This window comes from Hydractinia symbiolongicarpus, chromosome 9 (genome assembly GCF_029227915.1).
Source record: "Hydractinia symbiolongicarpus strain clone_291-10 chromosome 9, HSymV2.1, whole genome shotgun sequence".
NCBI lineage: Eukaryota > Metazoa > Cnidaria > Hydrozoa > Anthoathecata > Hydractiniidae > Hydractinia > Hydractinia symbiolongicarpus.
In genome coordinates this window covers 10,577,862-10,598,789 of record NC_079883.1, presented here as the reverse complement: position 1 = coordinate 10,598,789, position 20,928 = coordinate 10,577,862, and the positions used below count along the sequence as shown (strand labels likewise).

Sequence of the window (20,928 nt, the reverse complement as noted above, 5' to 3'; positions counted from 1 at the left end):
CATACTTCGCACCGTCTTAAATTATATCTCATTTACACGGTAATGTTTAGTATACTTCTACTGTGATAACAAGCATCGTTTATCGTTGGATTGTTGTAAGAAAACATTAAAAATGAGTGAAGCAGCTTCTCCAAAGAAAATCGCACCCAAGAAGAAACCTGCTGCAAAGAAGACAGCTGATCACCCTAAATATGTGGACATGATCAAGGCTGCTATCGCTACCCTAAAGGAACGCGGTGGTTCATCTCGCCAAGCTATTACAAAATATATTCATGCAAATTACAAAGTTGCTGAAAACTCAGATCATCATCTGAAAATGGCTCTTAAACGAGGAGTAACATCAGGCGATTTGATTCAAACTAAAGGCACTGGTGCTTCTGGATCATTCAAGCTAGGTCAGGTAAAAAAAGAAAAACCTAAGAAAAAGGCCGCAGCAAAAAAGCCAACGGCAAAGAAGCCTACTGCAAAGAAAAGTACACCAAAAAAGAAGCCAGCAAAGAAGAGCACGCCAAAGAAAGCAGCAAAGAAGCCTGCCACAAAGAAAGCCTCGGCTAAGAAACCAGCAGCTAAGAAACCCACAAAGAAGCCTGTTGCTAAAAAACCTGCAGCAAAGAAGGTCAAAAAGACTCCCAAAAAGGCAGCAAAGAAGACCGCAAAAAAATAATTTGTGTGTATCTGGCTATTACATTAACAAACGGCTATTTTTATAGCCACACATTTACAAAAAAACATTATCTTGGTACAAAGTTAAACTTGTTTAAGTCACTTAAACAGTTAAAAAAGAGTAATTTTAAGATTAGATTCCCTAAGTTTAAGTATTTTCGTTTTTAAATTTCTTATTTTCTTGCTTTTACTTTTCTTGCCCTTCATATTTTTAACATTGTCAAACTTTATGTAGCATAAAATTTTTATGTAGCATAAAATTTAAACAGAAAGCAGAACAAAGTTTGATATAAAAAGCTAGCCGTAATATTTTTTATGGATGTGTGGCTATAAAAATAGCCGTTTTTTGTTTGGTAAGATGCTTAGGCACGTTCCCCACGAATTCTTCTTGCCAACTGGATGTCTTTAGGCATGATTGTAACTCGTTTTGCGTGAATGGCACACAAGTTAGTATCCTCGAACAAGCCAACAAGGTACGCTTCAGAAGCCTCTTGCAGAGCCATAACGGCTGTGCTCTGGAATCGCAGATCTGTTTTGAAGTCCTGAGCAATTTCTCGCACAAGACGCTGGAAAGGCAACTTGCGGATCAAGAGCTCGGTTGACTTCTGGTATCTTCTGATTTCTCTGAGAGCAACTGTACCAGGTCTGTAACGATGTGGTTTTTTCACTCCTCCAGTAGCTGGTGCGCTTTTCCTCGCAGCTTTAGTGGCGAGTTGTTTTCGTGGAGCCTTTCCTCCAGTAGATTTACGTGCAGTTTGCTTTGTACGAGCCATATTTTAAGAAGTCGATGTAGTACGGATACACAAGACGGTCTAAAATGCACTATCGCGCCAAAGTTTTATTTCTCATATTGATTGACAGCTAAGGTTCAAAACAAACCATTTGATTGGTGCTAAGAAAGTAATTTCTGATTGGCTGCATAATGACATTACGCTCATTACTTTAACATTTTTATAAAATCTGTGTTTTTTGGCTACGGGAAAACGGCTGTATCTTCTGATACACAAAAGCTTTTGACTTTTTTTTTTTTTAGTAAGTAGCAGAAGGTTTGGCGAATTCCAACGATGCCAAATTTATTGCCTTACTGAAACATTAAGACCACGAATTTTTAAAAAAACTACAGTTTTACTTAAAAAAATGTACAAAATGTTCGGAACATTTTGTAATGACGCAACTCTATTGGTTAATTAGGGTGTTTCCACGAGCAGTAGGTAATTTTATGGCCTCTTTTTAAAGCTGTCTGAATTCTGTTAACTCAAACGTTGTTTTTGTACTCGTTCTGTACGCAACTATATCAATATGTCTGGACGCGGAAAAGGAGGTAAAGGATTGGGAAAAGGAGGTGCTAAACGTCACCGAAAAATTCTTCGTGATAACATTCAGGGAATCACAAAACCTGCTATTCGACGTCTTGCTCGACGAGGTGGTGTCAAACGTATCTCTGGCCTTATCTATGAGGAAACCAGAGGTGTACTGAAGGTTTTCTTAGAGAATGTTATTCGTGATGCTGTAACCTACACAGAGCACGCTAAACGCAAGACCGTTACCGCTATGGATGTTGTTTATGCCTTAAAACGTCAAGGAAGAACTCTTTACGGATTCGGAGGTTAAGCGTTGTCATTGCTCAACAAAAACGGCTATTTTTATAGCCACAAATCTTTTAAAACATTACTTTGTGCACGCTTCCAAATTACACAATGTGTAAAGTCTTGTCACAGTTACATTTATTGCTATACGATACTATGTCATATATGACACAAAAAAAATTTAGAAATACTTTGTAGGGTTAATTTGCCTGGGAGTGTTTCCGTGAAAAGCTGGGTTAAGTTAAATGTAAGCAATAACATGGATCAATGTACTTGTCTTTTCTGCAAGTACAGCTAATAATACGTATGAAAAGTGAAGCTAATCCACACACACACATGGGGAAGTATTTTAAATGTAGGCTAGTGTTCTTAAGCACATTATTTAGAAGTTTTATTAACTTCGGTTAACTTGTAGTGACGCCAAGTAAATGTTTTTTTAAAGATGTGTGGTCTTAAAAAAGACCGTTTGTGTTTGGTAGACGTTGGTTTACTTGCTGCTTGTGTATTTTGTGACGGCTTTTGTTCCTTCACTGACTGCGTGTTTTGCAAGTTCTCCAGGCAAGAGAAGACGTACTGCGGTTTGAATTTCACGAGAAGAGATGGTCGACTTTTTGTTTTGAAGAGCCAAACGCGAAGCTTCGGAAGCAATGCGCTCAAAGATGTCGTTGACAAATGAGTTCATGATGCTCATAGCTTTGCTTGAAACTCCGACATCTGGGTGAACTTGTTTCAAAACATTGTAGATGTAAATAGCATAACTTTCCTTTCTCTTTCTCTTGCGTTTCTTTTCACCAGTTCCACCAATCTTTCCTCCTTTTTTGCCGGCTCTTTTTTCACCTTTCTTGGCTACTTTAGGTGCCTGTTTTCCTCCTTTAGCTGCTGCGTCAGACATGGTTAAAAATTTTTGCTACTTAACTTGTAAATAAGCATTAAACTGCAAGTCAAAACTTTTTGTTTATAAGTAAAAAAATCGGATCGAATTCGATCCGAAAACGCCGATACGCAATTTAATTGGTTAAAAAAAAAATCTTTTGTTTAATACTTAATTATGATTGGTTAAAAAAACATGATTTCGATCCTATTTTTATGATGAAAAAACGAGTAAAGTTTATTTCGTTAACACTTACGTTAAATATTCGTACGTTTTTGTATTAACTTACAAATCAAATCGCAGTTATGTCTGGACGTGGAAAAGGTGGAAAAGCTAAGGCTAAAGCCAAGACAAGATCCTCAAGAGCTGGACTTCAATTTCCAGTCGGTAGAGTGCATAGATTCCTTCGTAGAGGGCACTATGCTAACCGAATTGGATCTGGAGCACCAGTTTACTTAGCAGCCGTCTTGGAATATTTATCTGCTGAGATATTGGAGTTGGCTGGTAACGCAGCAAGAGACAACAAAAAAGCTAGGATTATTCCAAGACATTTACAATTGGCTGTTCGTAATGATGAAGAATTAAACAAACTTTTGAGCGGTGTAACCATTGCAGCTGGTGGTGTTTTGCCAAACATTCAAGCTGTCTTACTCCCAAAGAAGAACGACAAAGGACAGAAGAAGTAAACCGCTACACTCAGAAAACAACGGCTATTTTTATAGCCACACATCTTTAAAAAAACATTGTTTTTTTCACAAAACTATAACCTTAAAGTCTAATAGATAATCCATGCATACGCCTTGTCCTAAGTAACTCAAAGAAATTAAATAAAAAAATTTGATCACAACGTCAAAATAAATTGCACGTATTTGCCCCTACTAATGTCTACGGCCATACCACGATGAACACACCCGTTCTCGTCTGATCACGGAAGTTAAGCATCGTCGGGCCGGGATAGTACTTGGATGGGGGACCGCCTGGGAACTCCCGGTGTCGTAGGCTTTTCATTTTCATTTGTTGCCTTTTCATTTCAATGGTGCTGTGATATATTTCTTGTTATAACAATTAAGGAACGTGGCGGTTGTTGAAAGTGTTTCCTATGACATTTTCCTACGACATTTTCGGGTGATAGTACGAGAAAAAAGAGCTTTCAAATGCATACAAACTCGATCTATTGCCGATCATCCAATAACCCTGACGGAATGGCAAATAAAATAAAATTCCGCCGCCTTCCGAGGACTTATATCGCAATCACGTTTCGTAACAGCCAAGCGAGGTTTTACCTTAGCGTTTAAGTCACCACCGACATTTGGCCGCGCAACTTTTCTAAGCTCATTCATTTTGACTTAAGGAGGGGGCGAGCGCGGACGCAGGCCCCCACTACCAGAAATTGTACGGTCGAGTTACTGACGTTTGCAGTAATCGCAGAGGTCAGCCCAAGCGTAGTGCAATGCAAGAGCCTCACTCTGGAAGAAAACCCTCATTGATCAGTCTTTACTTCCCCGTCAGGTAAGTATGAGTTGGAACTGCACCGTAGCATGAGGGTACCCTTCAAAGTTTGTTAATGCTTGTGGCTTGAGTGTGTTATAAACTGCCGTGTCGCGGGGCATAGGCTGTATTCTCCCCCAGTGTACGCGTTTTGTTCCCGCCGTAGACTATGCAGAGTGCCGTCGGAAAGAGGACTGCTATTATTCTTTTATTGCTTATGTGGGCCGCCATCGGTAATAGTGCAACACCAAGGCAACCCGTGGTCACGGCGTGAATGAATCCACCTCCATGACCCAAGGCCAAAAATCAGATTAATATACTGACCATTCAGAGAATGGCCTACCAGATATTAAACTGATAAGAACAGATACTACACTTGATCTTAGCCATTAGGCCGAGAAGCGATAAAGAACAAGCGTTGCCATGATAGGCATCGTCCACACACCGTAACTGCTTGTGGAGCATGTCACGTTACTGTAAAGCTTACAACTGTCACCGCGTACGGATGGACGGCGACATAGTAAAAATCACGGCTGTTGATTTAGCCGTAGGATGGAGAGCGACTGTAGCGAGTGGATGGTAACTTACATGAATGATAACAAAGGCGACGATACTAAGTGCGTGATATTACTTTCCAATATGACTGCGTACATTCCGTTTATCAACGCATTACGCCAGAACGTGCGCGCGCGTTACACAGTAGACCATGCAGCCGAAATGCGACAGTGCGACCCTGCCAGGAGTCGAACCTGGAATCCCCTGATTCGTAGTCAGATGCCTTATCCATTGGGCCACAGGGCGATGCTTATGACTTCGCCCCATCGTTATTTTGGCTTGCGCATTCGTTTTACTTACGACAGAATTCTTCGTGTTTGTAGCCATGAAAGAAAGGGACTTCTGTGAGTGAATTTTTTTACTGTGGTCTAATAAAAAAGTCGAAACGCAGTGCCCAATATATGAATTGCTCCTAATAGCCGGAAACAGGCCGTGTCGATGATGTAGGCCGACATACGCAACGCAAACCAAAGAACGCTTTATGAAAATCCTAACACGGGCGCGGAAGAAGCCCAAATTAACAGAGTAGATGTAATGCTGAAGACCTCAAACTCCAGCAGCTTCTCTTTCAGACTATTGCGTCGTGCTACAAATAAAAATTAACATGCTTTCGCATAGTCGCGGCTCCCAAAACGGACATTATACGATGTACAGAAACACACATTTCTGTTTTCGCGCCAAATCAATTCCCGGGAGTGGTACTTTTACGTCCGCATACTTCGCACCGTCTTAAATTATATCTCATTTACACGGTAATGTTTAGTATACTTCTACTGTGATAACAAGCATCGTTTATCGTTGGATTGTTGTAAGAAAACATTAAAAATGAGTGAAGCAGCTTCTCCAAAGAAAATCGCACCCAAGAAGAAACCTGCTGCAAAGAAGACAGCTGATCACCCTAAATATGTGGACATGATCAAGGCTGCTATCGCTACCCTAAAGGAACGCGGTGGTTCATCTCGCCAAGCTATTACAAAATATATTCATGCAAATTACAAAGTTGCTGAAAACTCAGATCATCATCTGAAAATGGCTCTTAAACGAGGAGTAACATCAGGCGATTTGATTCAAACTAAAGGCACTGGTGCTTCTGGATCATTCAAGCTAGGTCAGGTAAAAAAAGAAAAACCTAAGAAAAAGGCCGCAGCAAAAAAGCCAACGGCAAAGAAGCCTACTGCAAAGAAAAGTACACCAAAAAAGAAGCCAGCAAAGAAGAGCACGCCAAAGAAAGCAGCAAAGAAGCCTGCCACAAAGAAAGCCTCGGCTAAGAAACCAGCAGCTAAGAAACCCACAAAGAAGCCTGTTGCTAAAAAACCTGCAGCAAAGAAGGTCAAAAAGACTCCCAAAAAGGCAGCAAAGAAGACCGCAAAAAAATAATTTGTGTGTATCTGGCTATTACATTAACAAACGGCTATTTTTATAGCCACACATTTACAAAAAAACATTATCTTGGTACAAAGTTAAACTTGTTTAAGTCACTTAAACAGTTAAAAAAGAGTAATTTTAAGATTAGATTCCCTAAGTTTAAGTATTTTCGTTTTTAAATTTCTTATTTTCTTGCTTTTACTTTTCTTGCCCTTCATATTTTTAACATTGTCAAACTTTATGTAGCATAAAATTTTTATGTAGCATAAAATTTAAACAGAAAGCAGAACAAAGTTTGATATAAAAAGCTAGCCGTAATATTTTTTATGGATGTGTGGCTATAAAAATAGCCGTTTTTTGTTTGGTAAGATGCTTAGGCACGTTCCCCACGAATTCTTCTTGCCAACTGGATGTCTTTAGGCATGATTGTAACTCGTTTTGCGTGAATGGCACACAAGTTAGTATCCTCGAACAAGCCAACAAGGTACGCTTCAGAAGCCTCTTGCAGAGCCATAACGGCTGTGCTCTGGAATCGCAGATCTGTTTTGAAGTCCTGAGCAATTTCTCGCACAAGACGCTGGAAAGGCAACTTGCGGATCAAGAGCTCGGTTGACTTCTGGTATCTTCTGATTTCTCTGAGAGCAACTGTACCAGGTCTGTAACGATGTGGTTTTTTCACTCCTCCAGTAGCTGGTGCGCTTTTCCTCGCAGCTTTAGTGGCGAGTTGTTTTCGTGGAGCCTTTCCTCCAGTAGATTTACGTGCAGTTTGCTTTGTACGAGCCATATTTTAAGAAGTCGATGTAGTACGGATACACAAGACGGTCTAAAATGCACTATCGCGCCAAAGTTTTATTTCTCATATTGATTGACAGCTAAGGTTCAAAACAAACCATTTGATTGGTGCTAAGAAAGTAATTTCTGATTGGCTGCATAATGACATTACGCTCATTACTTTAACATTTTTATAAAATCTGTGTTTTTTGGCTACGGGAAAACGGCTGTATCTTCTGATACACAAAAGCTTTTGACTTTTTTTTTTTTTAGTAAGTAGCAGAAGGTTTGGCGAATTCCAACGATGCCAAATTTATTGCCTTACTGAAACATTAAGACCACGAATTTTTAAAAAAACTACAGTTTTACTTAAAAAAATGTACAAAATGTTCGGAACATTTTGTAATGACGCAACTCTATTGGTTAATTAGGGTGTTTCCACGAGCAGTAGGTAATTTTATGGCCTCTTTTTAAAGCTGTCTGAATTCTGTTAACTCAAACGTTGTTTTTGTACTCGTTCTGTACGCAACTATATCAATATGTCTGGACGCGGAAAAGGAGGTAAAGGATTGGGAAAAGGAGGTGCTAAACGTCACCGAAAAATTCTTCGTGATAACATTCAGGGAATCACAAAACCTGCTATTCGACGTCTTGCTCGACGAGGTGGTGTCAAACGTATCTCTGGCCTTATCTATGAGGAAACCAGAGGTGTACTGAAGGTTTTCTTAGAGAATGTTATTCGTGATGCTGTAACCTACACAGAGCACGCTAAACGCAAGACCGTTACCGCTATGGATGTTGTTTATGCCTTAAAACGTCAAGGAAGAACTCTTTACGGATTCGGAGGTTAAGCGTTGTCATTGCTCAACAAAAACGGCTATTTTTATAGCCACAAATCTTTTAAAACATTACTTTGTGCACGCTTCCAAATTACACAATGTGTAAAGTCTTGTCACAGTTACATTTATTGCTATACGATACTATGTCATATATGACACAAAAAAAATTTAGAAATACTTTGTAGGGTTAATTTGCCTGGGAGTGTTTCCGTGAAAAGCTGGGTTAAGTTAAATGTAAGCAATAACATGGATCAATGTACTTGTCTTTTCTGCAAGTACAGCTAATAATACGTATGAAAAGTGAAGCTAATCCACACACACACATGGGGAAGTATTTTAAATGTAGGCTAGTGTTCTTAAGCACATTATTTAGAAGTTTTATTAACTTCGGTTAACTTGTAGTGACGCCAAGTAAATGTTTTTTTAAAGATGTGTGGTCTTAAAAAAGACCGTTTGTGTTTGGTAGACGTTGGTTTACTTGCTGCTTGTGTATTTTGTGACGGCTTTTGTTCCTTCACTGACTGCGTGTTTTGCAAGTTCTCCAGGCAAGAGAAGACGTACTGCGGTTTGAATTTCACGAGAAGAGATGGTCGACTTTTTGTTTTGAAGAGCCAAACGCGAAGCTTCGGAAGCAATGCGCTCAAAGATGTCGTTGACAAATGAGTTCATGATGCTCATAGCTTTGCTTGAAACTCCGACATCTGGGTGAACTTGTTTCAAAACATTGTAGATGTAAATAGCATAACTTTCCTTTCTCTTTCTCTTGCGTTTCTTTTCACCAGTTCCACCAATCTTTCCTCCTTTTTTGCCGGCTCTTTTTTCACCTTTCTTGGCTACTTTAGGTGCCTGTTTTCCTCCTTTAGCTGCTGCGTCAGACATGGTTAAAAATTTTTGCTACTTAACTTGTAAATAAGCATTAAACTGCAAGTCAAAACTTTTTGTTTATAAGTAAAAAAATCGGATCGAATTCGATCCGAAAACGCCGATACGCAATTTAATTGGTTAAAAAAAAAATCTTTTGTTTAATACTTAATTATGATTGGTTAAAAAAACATGATTTCGATCCTATTTTTATGATGAAAAAACGAGTAAAGTTTATTTCGTTAACACTTACGTTAAATATTCGTACGTTTTTGTATTAACTTACAAATCAAATCGCAGTTATGTCTGGACGTGGAAAAGGTGGAAAAGCTAAGGCTAAAGCCAAGACAAGATCCTCAAGAGCTGGACTTCAATTTCCAGTCGGTAGAGTGCATAGATTCCTTCGTAGAGGGCACTATGCTAACCGAATTGGATCTGGAGCACCAGTTTACTTAGCAGCCGTCTTGGAATATTTATCTGCTGAGATATTGGAGTTGGCTGGTAACGCAGCAAGAGACAACAAAAAAGCTAGGATTATTCCAAGACATTTACAATTGGCTGTTCGTAATGATGAAGAATTAAACAAACTTTTGAGCGGTGTAACCATTGCAGCTGGTGGTGTTTTGCCAAACATTCAAGCTGTCTTACTCCCAAAGAAGAACGACAAAGGACAGAAGAAGTAAACCGCTACACTCAGAAAACAACGGCTATTTTTATAGCCACACATCTTTAAAAAAACATTGTTTTTTTCACAAAACTATAACCTTAAAGTCTAATAGATAATCCATGCATACGCCTTGTCCTAAGTAACTCAAAGAAATTAAATAAAAAAATTTGATCACAACGTCAAAATAAATTGCACGTATTTGCCCCTACTAATGTCTACGGCCATACCACGATGAACACACCCGTTCTCGTCTGATCACGGAAGTTAAGCATCGTCGGGCCGGGATAGTACTTGGATGGGGGACCGCCTGGGAACTCCCGGTGTCGTAGGCTTTTCATTTTCATTTGTTGCCTTTTCATTTCAATGGTGCTGTGATATATTTCTTGTTATAACAATTAAGGAACGTGGCGGTTGTTGAAAGTGTTTCCTATGACATTTTCCTACGACATTTTCAGGTGATAGTACGAGAAAAAAGAGCTTTCAAATGCATACAAACTCGATCTATTGCCGATCATCCAATAACCCTGACGGAATGGCAAATAAAATAAAATTCCGCCGCCTTCCGAGGACTTATATCGCAATCACGTTTCGTAACAGCCAAGCGAGGTTTTACCTTAGCGTTTAAGTCACCACCGACATTTGGCCGCGCAACTTTTCTAAGCTCATTCATTTTGACTTAAGGAGGGGGCGAGCGCGGACGCAGGCCCCCACTACCAGAAATTGTACGGTCGAGTTACTGACGTTTGCAGTAATCGCAGAGGTCAGCCCAAGCGTAGTGCAATGCAAGAGCCTCACTCTGGAAGAAAACCCTCATTGATCAGTCTTTACTTCCCCGTCAGGTAAGTATGAGTTGGAACTGCACCGTAGCATGAGGGTACCCTTCAAAGTTTGTTAATGCTTGTGGCTTGAGTGTGTTATAAACTGCCGTGTCGCGGGGCATAGGCTGTATTCTCCCCCAGTGTACGCGTTTTGTTCCCGCCGTAGACTATGCAGAGTGCCGTCGGAAAGAGGACTGCTATTATTCTTTTATTGCTTATGTGGGCCGCCATCGGTAATAGTGCAACACCAAGGCAACCCGTGGTCACGGCGTGAATGAATCCACCTCCATGACCCAAGGCCAAAAATCAGATTAATATACTGACCATTCAGAGAATGGCCTACCAGATATTAAACTGATAAGAACAGATACTACACTTGATCTTAGCCATTAGGCCGAGAAGCGATAAAGAACAAGCGTTGCCATGATAGGCATCGTCCACACACCGTAACTGCTTGTGGAGCATGTCACGTTACTGTAAAGCTTACAACTGTCACCGCGTACGGATGGACGGCGACATAGTAAAAATCACGGCTGTTGATTTAGCCGTAGGATGGAGAGCGACTGTAGCGAGTGGATGGTAACTTACATGAATGCTAACAAAGGCGACGATACTAAGTGCGTGATATTACTTTCCAATATGACTGCGTACATTCCGTTTATCAACGCATTACGCCAGAACGTGCGCGCGCGTTACACAGTAGACCATGCAGCCGAAATGCGACAGTGCGACCCTGCCAGGAGTCGAACCTGGAATCCCCTGATTCGTAGTCAGATGCCTTATCCATTGGGCCACAGGGCGATGCTTATGACTTCGCCCCATCGTTATTTTGGCTTGCGCATTCGTTTTACTTACGACAGAATTCTTCGTGTTTGTAGCCATGAAAGAAAGGGACTTCTGTGAGTGAATTTTTTTACTGTGGTCTAATAAAAAAGTCGAAACGCAGTGCCCAATATATGAATTGCTCCTAATAGCCGGAAACAGGCCGTGTCGATGATGTAGGCCGACATACGCAACGCAAACCAAAGAACGCTTTATGAAAATCCTAACACGGGCGCGGAAGAAGCCCAAATTAACAGAGTAGATGTAATGCTGAAGACCTCAAACTCCAGCAGCTTCTCTTTCAGACTATTGCGTCGTGCTACAAATAAAAATTAACATGCTTTCGCATAGTCGCGGCTCCCAAAACGGACATTATACGATGTACAGAAACACACATTTCTGTTTTCGCGCCAAATCAATTCCCGGGAGTGGTACTTTTACGTCCGCATACTTCGCACCGTCTTAAATTATATCTCATTTACACGGTAATGTTTAGTATACTTCTACTGTGATAACAAGCATCGTTTATCGTTGGATTGTTGTAAGAAAACATTAAAAATGAGTGAAGCAGCTTCTCCAAAGAAAATCGCACCCAAGAAGAAACCTGCTGCAAAGAAGACAGCTGATCACCCTAAATATGTGGACATGATCAAGGCTGCTATCGCTACCCTAAAGGAACGCGGTGGTTCATCTCGCCAAGCTATTACAAAATATATTCATGCAAATTACAAAGTTGCTGAAAACTCAGATCATCATCTGAAAATGGCTCTTAAACGAGGAGTAACATCAGGCGATTTGATTCAAACTAAAGGCACTGGTGCTTCTGGATCATTCAAGCTAGGTCAGGTAAAAAAAGAAAAACCTAAGAAAAAGGCCGCAGCAAAAAAGCCAACGGCAAAGAAGCCTACTGCAAAGAAAAGTACACCAAAAAAGAAGCCAGCAAAGAAGAGCACGCCAAAGAAAGCAGCAAAGAAGCCTGCCACAAAGAAAGCCTCGGCTAAGAAACCAGCAGCTAAGAAACCCACAAAGAAGCCTGTTGCTAAAAAACCTGCAGCAAAGAAGGTCAAAAAGACTCCCAAAAAGGCAGCAAAGAAGACCGCAAAAAAATAATTTGTGTGTATCTGGCTATTACATTAACAAACGGCTATTTTTATAGCCACACATTTACAAAAAAACATTATCTTGGTACAAAGTTAAACTTGTTTAAGTCACTTAAACAGTTAAAAAAGAGTAATTTTAAGATTAGATTCCCTAAGTTTAAGTATTTTCGTTTTTAAATTTCTTATTTTCTTGCTTTTACTTTTCTTGCCCTTCATATTTTTAACATTGTCAAACTTTATGTAGCATAAAATTTTTATGTAGCATAAAATTTAAACAGAAAGCAGAACAAAGTTTGATATAAAAAGCTAGCCGTAATATTTTTTATGGATGTGTGGCTATAAAAATAGCCGTTTTTTGTTTGGTAAGATGCTTAGGCACGTTCCCCACGAATTCTTCTTGCCAACTGGATGTCTTTAGGCATGATTGTAACTCGTTTTGCGTGAATGGCACACAAGTTAGTATCCTCGAACAAGCCAACAAGGTACGCTTCAGAAGCCTCTTGCAGAGCCATAACGGCTGTGCTCTGGAATCGCAGATCTGTTTTGAAGTCCTGAGCAATTTCTCGCACAAGACGCTGGAAAGGCAACTTGCGGATCAAGAGCTCGGTTGACTTCTGGTATCTTCTGATTTCTCTGAGAGCAACTGTACCAGGTCTGTAACGATGTGGTTTTTTCACTCCTCCAGTAGCTGGTGCGCTTTTCCTCGCAGCTTTAGTGGCGAGTTGTTTTCGTGGAGCCTTTCCTCCAGTAGATTTACGTGCAGTTTGCTTTGTACGAGCCATATTTTAAGAAGTCGATGTAGTACGGATACACAAGACGGTCTAAAATGCACTATCGCGCCAAAGTTTTATTTCTCATATTGATTGACAGCTAAGGTTCAAAACAAACCATTTGATTGGTGCTAAGAAAGTAATTTCTGATTGGCTGCATAATGACATTACGCTCATTACTTTAACATTTTTATAAAATCTGTGTTTTTTGGCTACGGGAAAACGGCTGTATCTTCTGATACACAAAAGCTTTTGACTTTTTTTTTTTTTAGTAAGTAGCAGAAGGTTTGGCGAATTCCAACGATGCCAAATTTATTGCCTTACTGAAACATTAAGACCACGAATTTTTAAAAAAACTACAGTTTTACTTAAAAAAATGTACAAAATGTTCGGAACATTTTGTAATGACGCAACTCTATTGGTTAATTAGGGTGTTTCCACGAGCAGTAGGTAATTTTATGGCCTCTTTTTAAAGCTGTCTGAATTCTGTTAACTCAAACGTTGTTTTTGTACTCGTTCTGTACGCAACTATATCAATATGTCTGGACGCGGAAAAGGAGGTAAAGGATTGGGAAAAGGAGGTGCTAAACGTCACCGAAAAATTCTTCGTGATAACATTCAGGGAATCACAAAACCTGCTATTCGACGTCTTGCTCGACGAGGTGGTGTCAAACGTATCTCTGGCCTTATCTATGAGGAAACCAGAGGTGTACTGAAGGTTTTCTTAGAGAATGTTATTCGTGATGCTGTAACCTACACAGAGCACGCTAAACGCAAGACCGTTACCGCTATGGATGTTGTTTATGCCTTAAAACGTCAAGGAAGAACTCTTTACGGATTCGGAGGTTAAGCGTTGTCATTGCTCAACAAAAACGGCTATTTTTATAGCCACAAATCTTTTAAAACATTACTTTGTGCACGCTTCCAAATTACACAATGTGTAAAGTCTTGTCACAGTTACATTTATTGCTATACGATACTATGTCATATATGACACAAAAAAAATTTAGAAATACTTTGTAGGGTTAATTTGCCTGGGAGTGTTTCCGTGAAAAGCTGGGTTAAGTTAAATGTAAGCAATAACATGGATCAATGTACTTGTCTTTTCTGCAAGTACAGCTAATAATACGTATGAAAAGTGAAGCTAATCCACACACACACATGGGGAAGTATTTTAAATGTAGGCTAGTGTTCTTAAGCACATTATTTAGAAGTTTTATTAACTTCGGTTAACTTGTAGTGACGCCAAGTAAATGTTTTTTTAAAGATGTGTGGTCTTAAAAAAGACCGTTTGTGTTTGGTAGACGTTGGTTTACTTGCTGCTTGTGTATTTTGTGACGGCTTTTGTTCCTTCACTGACTGCGTGTTTTGCAAGTTCTCCAGGCAAGAGAAGACGTACTGCGGTTTGAATTTCACGAGAAGAGATGGTCGACTTTTTGTTTTGAAGAGCCAAACGCGAAGCTTCGGAAGCAATGCGCTCAAAGATGTCGTTGACAAATGAGTTCATGATGCTCATAGCTTTGCTTGAAACTCCGACATCTGGGTGAACTTGTTTCAAAACATTGTAGATGTAAATAGCATAACTTTCCTTTCTCTTTCTCTTGCGTTTCTTTTCACCAGTTCCACCAATCTTTCCTCCTTTTTTGCCGGCTCTTTTTTCACCTTTCTTGGCTACTTTAGGTGCCTGTTTTCCTCCTTTAGCTGCTGCGTCAGACATGGTTAAAAATTTTTGCTACTTAACTTGTAAATAAGCATTAAACTGCAAGTCAAAACTTTTTGTTTATAAGTAAAAAAATCGGATCGAATTCGATCCGAAAACGCCGATACGCAATTTAATTGGTTAAAAAAAAAATCTTTTGTTTAATACTTAATTATGATTGGTTAAAAAAACATGATTTCGATCCTATTTTTATGATGAAAAAACGAGTAAAGTTTATTTCGTTAACACTTACGTTAAATATTCGTACGTTTTTGTATTAACTTACAAATCAAATCGCAGTTATGTCTGGACGTGGAAAAGGTGGAAAAGCTAAGGCTAAAGCCAAGACAAGATCCTCAAGAGCTGGACTTCAATTTCCAGTCGGTAGAGTGCATAGATTCCTTCGTAGAGGGCACTATGCTAACCGAATTGGATCTGGAGCACCAGTTTACTTAGCAGCCGTCTTGGAATATTTATCTGCTGAGATATTGGAGTTGGCTGGTAACGCAGCAAGAGACAACAAAAAAGCTAGGATTATTCCAAGACATTTACAATTGGCTGTTCGTAATGATGAAGAATTAAACAAACTTTTGAGCGGTGTAACCATTGCAGCTGGTGGTGTTTTGCCAAACATTCAAGCTGTCTTACTCCCAAAGACCAAAGAAGAACGACAAAGGACAGAAGAAGTAAACCGCTACACTCAGAAAACAACGGCTATTTTTATAGCCACACATCTTTAAAAAAACATTGTTTTTTTCACAAAACTATAACCTTAAAGTCTAATAGATAATCCATGCATACGCCTTGTCCTAAGTAACTCAAAGAAATTAAATAAAAAAATTTGATCACAACGTCAAAATAAATTGCACGTATTTGCCCCTACTAATGTCTACGGCCATACCACGATGAACACACCCGTTCTCGTCTGATCACGGAAGTTAAGCATCGTCGGGCCGGGATAGTACTTGGATGGGGGACCGCCTGGGAACTCCCGGTGTCGTAGGCTTTTCATTTTCATTTGTTGCCTTTTCATTTCAATGGTGCTGTGATATATTTCTTGTTATAACAATTAAGGAACGTGGCGGTTGTTGAAAGTGTTTCCTATGACATTTTCCTACGACATTTTCAGGTGATAGTACGAGAAAAAAGAGCTTTCAAATGCATACAAACTCGATCTATTGCCGATCATCCAATAACCCTGACGGAATGGCAAATAAAATAAAATTCCGCCGCCTTCCGAGGACTTATATCGCAATCACGTTTCGTAACAGCCAAGCGAGGTTTTACCTTAGCGTTTAAGTCACCACCGACATTTGGCCGCGCAACTTTTCTAAGCTCATTCATTTTGACTTAAGGAGGGGGCGAGCGCGGACGCAGGCCCCCACTACCAGAAATTGTACGGTCGAGTTACTGACGTTTGCAGTAATCGCAGAGGTCAGCCCAAGCGTAGTGCAATGCAAGAGCCTCACTCTGGAAGAAAACCCTCATTGATCAGTCTTTACTTCCCCGTCAGGTAAGTATGAGTTGGAACTGCACCGTAGCATGAGGGTACCCTTCAAAGTTTGTTAATGCTTGTGGCTTGAGTGTGTTATAAACTGCCGTGTCGCGGGGCATAGGCTGTATTCTCCCCCAGTGTACGCGTTTTGTTCCCGCCGTAGACTATGCAGAGTGCCGTCGGAAAGAGGACTGCTATTATTCTTTTATTGCTTATGTGGGCCGCCATCGGTAATAGTGCAACACCAAGGCAACCCGTGGTCACGGCGTGAATGAATCCACCTCCATGACCCAAGGCCAAAAATCAGATTAATATACTGACCATTCAGAGAATGGCCTACCAGATATTAAACTGATAAGAACAGATACTACACTTGATCTTAGCCATTAGGCCGAGAAGCGATAAAGAACAAGCGTTGCCATGATAGGCATCGTCCACACACCGTAACTGCTTGTGGAGCATGTCACGTTACTGTAAAGCTTACAACTGTCACCGCGTACGGATGGACGGCGACATAGTAAAAATCACGGCTGTTGATTTAGCCGTAGGATGGAGAGCGACTGTAGCGAGTGGATGGTAACTTACATGAATGCTAACAAAGGCGACGATACTAAGTGCGTGATATTACTTTCCAATATGACTGCGTACATTCCGTTTATCAACGCATTACGCCAGAACGTGCGCGCGCGTTACACAGTAGACCATGCAGCCGAAATGCGACAGTGCGACCCTGCCAGGAGTCGAACCTGGAATCCCCTGATTCGTAGTCAGATGCCTTATCCATTGGGCCACAGGGCGATGCTTATGACTTCGCCCCATCGTTATTTTGGCTTGCGCATTCGTTTTACTTACGACAGAATTCTTCGTGTTTGTAGCCATGAAAGAAAGGGACTTCTGTGAGTGAATTTTTTTACTGTGGTCTAATAAAAAAGTCGAAACGCAGTGCCCAATATATGAATTGCTCCTAATAGCCGGAAACAGGCCGTGTCGATGATGTAGGCCGACATACGCAACGCAAACCAAAGAACGCTTTATGAAAATCCTAACACGGGCGCGGAAGAAGCCCAAATTAACAGAGTAGATGTAATGCTGAAGACCTCAAACTCCAGCAGCTTCTCTTTCAGACTATTGCGTCGTGCTACAAATAAAAATTAACATGCTTTCGCATAGTCGCGGCTCCCAAAACGGACATTATACGATGTACAGAAACACACATTTCTGTTTTCGCGCCAAATCAATTCCCGGGAGTGGTACTTTTACGTCCGCATACTTCGCACCGTCTTAAATTATATCTCATTTACACGGTAATGTTTAGTATACTTCTACTGTGATAACAAGCATCGTTTATCGTTGGATTGTTGTAAGAAAACATTAAAAATGAGTGAAGCAGCTTCTCCAAAGAAAATCGCACCCAAGAAGAAACCTGCTGCAAAGAAGACAGCTGATCACCCTAAATATGTGGACATGATCAAGGCTGCTATCGCTACCCTAAAGGAACGCGGTGGTTCATCTCGCCAAGCTATTACAAAATATATTCATGCAAATTACAAAGTTGCTGAAAACTCAGATCATCATCTGAAAATGGCTCTTAAACGAGGAGTAACATCAGGCGATTTGATTCAAACTAAAGGCACTGGTGCTTCTGGATCATTCAAGCTAGGTCAGGTAAAAAAAGAAAAACCTAAGAAAAAGGCCGCAGCAAAAAAGCCAACGGCAAAGAAGCCTACTGCAAAGAAAAGTACACCAAAAAAGAAGCCAGCAAAGAAGAGCACGCCAAAGAAAGCAGCAAAGAAGCCTGCCACAAAGAAAGCCTCGGCTAAGAAACCAGCAGCTAAGAAACCCACAAAGAAGCCTGTTGCTAAAAAACCTGCAGCAAAGAAGGTCAAAAAGACTCCCAAAAAGGCAGCAAAGAAGACCGCAAAAAAATAATTTGTGTGTATCTGGCTATTACATTAACAAACGGCTATTTTTATAGCCACACATTTACAAAAAAACATTATCTTGGTACAAAGTTAAACTTGTTTAAGTCACTTAAACAGTTAAAAAAGAGTAATTTTAAGATTAGATTCCCTAAGTTTAAGTATTTTCGTTTTTAAATTTCTTATTTTCTTGCTTTTACTTTTCTTGCCCTTCATATTTTTAACATTGTCAAACTTTATGTAGCATAAAATTTTTATGTAGCATAAAATTTAAACAGAAAGCAGAACAAAGTTTGATATAAAAAGCTAGCCGTAATATTTTTTATGGATGTGTGGCTATAAAAATAGCCGTTTTTTGTTTGGTAAGATGCTTAGGCACGTTCCCCACGAATTCTTCTTGCCAACTGGATGTCTTTAGGCATGATTGTAACTCGTTTTGCGTGAATGGCACACAAGTTAGTATCCTCGAACAAGCCAACAAGGTACGCTTCAGAAGCCTCTTGCAGAGCCATAACGGCTGTGCTCTGGAATCGCAGATCTGTTTTGAAGTCCTGAGCAATTTCTCGCACAAGACGCTGGAAAGGCAACTTGCGGATCAAGAGCTCGGTTGACTTCTGGTATCTTCTGATTTCTCTGAGAGCAACTGTACCAGGTCTGTAACGATGTGGTTTTTTCACTCCTCCAGTAGCTGGTGCGCTTTTCCTCGCAGCTTTAGTGGCGAGTTGTTTTCGTGGAGCCTTTCCTCCAGTAGATTTACGTGCAGTTTGCTTTGTACGAGCCATATTTTAAGAAGTCGATGTAGTACGGATACACAAGACGGTCTAAAATGCACTATCGCGCCAAAGTTTTATTTCTCATATTGATTGACAGCTAAGGTTCAAAACAAACCATTTGATTGGTGCTAAGAAAGTAATTTCTGATTGGCTGCATAATGACATTACGCTCATTACTTTAACATTTTTATAAAATCTGTGTTTTTTGGCTACGGGAAAACGGCTGTATCTTCTGATACACAAAAGCTTTTGACTTTTTTTTTTTTTAGTAAGTAGCAGAAGGTTTGGCGAATTCCAACGATGCCAAATTTATTGCCTTACTGAAACATTAAGACCACGAATTTTTAAAAAAACTACAGTTTTACTTAAAAAAATGTACAAAATGTTCGGAACATTTTGTAATGACGCAACTCTATTGGTTAATTAGGGTGTTTCCACGAGCAGTAGGTAATTTTATGGCCTCTTTTTAAAGCTGTCTGAATTCTGTTAACTCAAACGTTGTTTTTGTACTCGTTCTGTACGCAACTATATCAATATGTCTGGACGCGGAAAAGGAGGTAAAGGATTGGGAAAAGGAGGTGCTAAACGTCACCGAAAAATTCTTCGTGATAACATTCAGGGAATCACAAAACCTGCTATTCGACGTCTTGCTCGACGAGGTGGTGTCAAACGTATCTCTGGCCTTATCTATGAGGAAACCAGAGGTGTACTGAAGGTTTTCTTAGAGAATGTTATTCGTGATGCTGTAACCTACACAGAGCACGCTAAACGCAAGACCGTTACCGCTATGGATGTTGTTTATGCCTTAAAACGTCAAGGAAGAACTCTTTACGGATTCGGAGGTTAAGCGTTGTCATTGCTCAACAAAAACGGCTATTTTTATAGCCACAAATCTTTTAAAACATTACTTTGTGCACGCTTCCAAATTACACAATGTGTAAAGTCTTGTCACAGTTACATTTATTGCTATACGATACTATGTCATATATGACACAAAAAAAATTTAGAAATACTTTGTAGGGTTAATTTGCCTGGGAGTGTTTCCGTGAAAAGCTGGGTTAAGTTAAATGTAAGCAATAACATGGATCAATGTACTTGTCTTTTCTGCAAGTACAGCTAATAATACGTATGAAAAGTGAAGCTAATCCACACACACACATGGGGAAGTATTTTAAATGTAGGCTAGTGTTCTTAAGCACATTATTTAGAAGTTTTATTAACTTCGGTTAACTTGTAGTGACGCCAAGTAAATGTTTTTTTAAAGATGTGTGGTCTTAAAAAAGACCGTTTGTGTTTGGTAGACGTTGGTTTACTTGCTGCTTGTGTATTTTGTGACGGCTTTTGTTCCTTCACTGACTGCGTGTTTTGCAAGTTCTCCAGGCAAGAGAAGACGTACTGCGGTTTGAATTTCACGAGAAGAGATGGTCGACTTTTTGTTTTGAAGAGCCAAACGCGAAGCTTCGGAAGCAATGCGCTCAAAGATGTCGTTGACAAATGAGTTCATGATGCTTTGCTTGAAACTCCGACATCTGGGTGAACTTGTTTCAAAACATTGTAGATGTAAATAGCATAACTTTCCTTTCTCTTTCTCTTGCGTTTCTTTTCACCAGTTCCACCAATCTTTCCTCCTTTTTTGCCGGCTCTTTTTTCACCTTTCTTGGCTACTTTAGGTGCCTGTTTTCCTCCTTTAGCTGCTGCGTCAGACATGGTTAAAAATTTTTGCTACTTAACTTGTAAATAAGCATTAAACTGCAAGTCAAAACTTTTTGTTTATAAGTAAAAAAATCGGATCGAATTCGATCCGAAAACGCCAATACGCAATTTAATTGGTTAAAAAAAAAATCTTTTGTTTAATACTTAATTATG

At 39.9% G+C, this 20,928-nt stretch overlaps 9 non-coding genes across 9 annotated transcripts; 3 read left to right on the top strand and 6 right to left on the bottom strand.

Moving 5' to 3' along the window:
* The first annotated feature begins 4,003 nt into the window (after window positions 1-4,003).
* On the top strand, window positions 4,004-4,122 carry LOC130658163 (5S ribosomal RNA). The gene has a single exon (XR_008985380.1). It is a non-coding gene; the product is annotated as a 5S ribosomal RNA (ribosomal RNA).
* A 350-nt stretch (window positions 4,123-4,472) lies between these two features.
* LOC130660125 (U1 spliceosomal RNA) lies at window positions 4,473-4,637 on the bottom strand. Its single transcript, XR_008987326.1, has one exon. It is a non-coding gene; the product is annotated as a U1 spliceosomal RNA (small nuclear RNA).
* A 185-nt stretch (window positions 4,638-4,822) lies between these two features.
* LOC130661169 (U2 spliceosomal RNA) lies at window positions 4,823-5,014 on the bottom strand. The gene has a single exon (XR_008988364.1). It is a non-coding gene; the product is annotated as a U2 spliceosomal RNA (small nuclear RNA).
* A 4,865-nt stretch (window positions 5,015-9,879) lies between these two features.
* On the top strand, window positions 9,880-9,998 carry LOC130658162 (5S ribosomal RNA). Its single transcript, XR_008985379.1, has one exon. It is a non-coding gene; the product is annotated as a 5S ribosomal RNA (ribosomal RNA).
* Window positions 9,999-10,348: 350 nt separating this feature from the next.
* On the bottom strand, window positions 10,349-10,513 carry LOC130660124 (U1 spliceosomal RNA). The gene has a single exon (XR_008987325.1). It is a non-coding gene; the product is annotated as a U1 spliceosomal RNA (small nuclear RNA).
* Window positions 10,514-10,698: 185 nt separating this feature from the next.
* On the bottom strand, window positions 10,699-10,890 carry LOC130661168 (U2 spliceosomal RNA). The gene has a single exon (XR_008988363.1). It is a non-coding gene; the product is annotated as a U2 spliceosomal RNA (small nuclear RNA).
* Window positions 10,891-15,762: 4,872 nt separating this feature from the next.
* On the top strand, window positions 15,763-15,881 carry LOC130658161 (5S ribosomal RNA). The gene has a single exon (XR_008985378.1). It is a non-coding gene; the product is annotated as a 5S ribosomal RNA (ribosomal RNA).
* A 350-nt stretch (window positions 15,882-16,231) lies between these two features.
* LOC130660123 (U1 spliceosomal RNA) lies at window positions 16,232-16,396 on the bottom strand. Its single transcript, XR_008987324.1, has one exon. It is a non-coding gene; the product is annotated as a U1 spliceosomal RNA (small nuclear RNA).
* A 185-nt stretch (window positions 16,397-16,581) lies between these two features.
* Window positions 16,582-16,773, bottom strand: LOC130661167 (U2 spliceosomal RNA). Its single transcript, XR_008988362.1, has one exon. It is a non-coding gene; the product is annotated as a U2 spliceosomal RNA (small nuclear RNA).
* Window positions 16,774-20,928: the final 4,155 nt, after the last annotated feature.